Source organism: Octopus bimaculoides, chromosome 10 (assembly GCF_001194135.2).
Source record: "Octopus bimaculoides isolate UCB-OBI-ISO-001 chromosome 10, ASM119413v2, whole genome shotgun sequence".
Taxonomy (NCBI): domain Eukaryota; kingdom Metazoa; phylum Mollusca; class Cephalopoda; order Octopoda; family Octopodidae; genus Octopus; species Octopus bimaculoides.
Window position 1 is genome coordinate 61718770 of NC_068990.1, and position 1614 is coordinate 61720383.

The following is a 1614-nucleotide window of genomic DNA, read 5'->3' on the forward strand; positions in this document are numbered from 1 at the left end:
TGAAATCGTGAAGCAGGTTACGTAGTAACAGGCTAATCAGATAAGAGATAATAATAATTGAAGTAAATAACTCTGAAAAAGGCATTTGTGCGTTCTCAGAGAATATTACCCTCAGGGGCGCTATTGTTTGGTATATTCGTGAATAAATCACTAACCGAAATAAATGGATCTATTGTTTAGGAAAATACTGCTTACTTGTTTAAGAGTTGTACTGGATAAATTGTGAAAATAACTCAAACAGTTCAAATACTAAGAAATAAGCATGCTCAATTTCATCTTTACCAAATAATTTAGGAAAATGAATGGTTATTTCCCTTGATTTTTAAAATGAAATATATTAGATATATATAAGGATCCTTTCCTGGGGCCCTACTATCGATGTTTTTCAACAATCTGAATATGCCATAAGGTTTCCAGACAGGAGTTCTACTCACATGTCAAGTTTCATCAAACTCGATACAACGATGTAGGAGGAGGGAGGGGTTAACTAACAACTCCACAAACACAGCCACAGAGAGAATTACCCACATGTGTAGTATGTGCCGTGCTCGAGAAGACCCGTCAAGCCAAGTGAAATCGTAGGCGTGGCCGATGTCGGTGTCACATTACTGGCACCCATATCGCTGGCACGTAAAAAGCATCTTTCGAGCGTTGGGTCTCACGGAGGCAATGTGGCTGATGCCGGTGGCGAGTAACTAGTACCTGTGCCGGTGGCACGTAAAAAACGCCTTTCGAACTTTGGGGCTCACGGAGGCAATGATAAATGACCGATACTTTTGGCAATACATCGTGCTTGAGTAGGAGACCAATCAGGTCAAGTGAAATCGTAGTCATGGCAGATAATGGTGTCACGCAATTGGCACCCGTGCTAGTGACACGTAAAAGCAGTCATTACACCCTTGGAGTGGTTGGTGTTCGGAGGGGCATCCAGAAACCATGCCTAATCTGGCTGGAATCTGGTGCAGTCCCTCAGCTTACCAGCCCTGGTCAAACAGTCTAACCAATGCCAGCATGGATAACGGACGTTAAATGATGATGATGATGAAGATGATGATGAAGATGATGATGTATGTATGCGTTTGTGTATGTATGTGTGTGAGAGAGAGAGTATATATCTATGTATGTGCATATACAGGGTGCGATGAGTAAATTCTTGCCATTTTATATTTCTAATTTCACACATATGCGCATTGTTTGTTTTTGATATATATATTGTTGCATTTCTAGGGTTTTTTTTCTTTTTTTTTTTTTTTGACAGTAACATACACACTATTTGTTCTTCACTCGTTTATTATATTAACTTATGTCCATTGTCTAGAAACCTTTCGTCATGCATCTTTAGGCTCTTCAGCGACACTTTCCTTTCTCGTGTGTGTTCCTGCACCGCTTAAGCCGTTCTCTTTTTCTATTCGGTCAGAAAAAAAAAATTACCGTCCCGAAATATAACAAAATATGTTTCAACATACGGTTTCAGGAATTCTGCCACACAAATTCATAAACGTTTGTGTGTGTGTGTGTGTAATAAAATATATATATATGTATATATATATATATATATATATGTATATATGTATATATGTCTATATATATATATATATATATATATATATATAT

The 1614-nt window shown here is 37.8% G+C and overlaps 1 long non-coding RNA gene across 1 annotated transcript in view; it reads left to right on the top strand.

Annotated features, from left to right (window-relative positions):
- Nucleotides 1-715: 715 nt before the first annotated feature.
- LOC128248912 (uncharacterized) overlaps nt 716-1614 on the top strand; it is a 29353-nt gene continuing 28454 nt past the window's right edge. Inside the window, exon 1 of the long non-coding RNA XR_008265064.1 lies at nt 716-1067. This is a non-coding gene — a long non-coding RNA (uncharacterized LOC128248912). The remainder of the gene's footprint in view (nt 1068-1614) is intronic.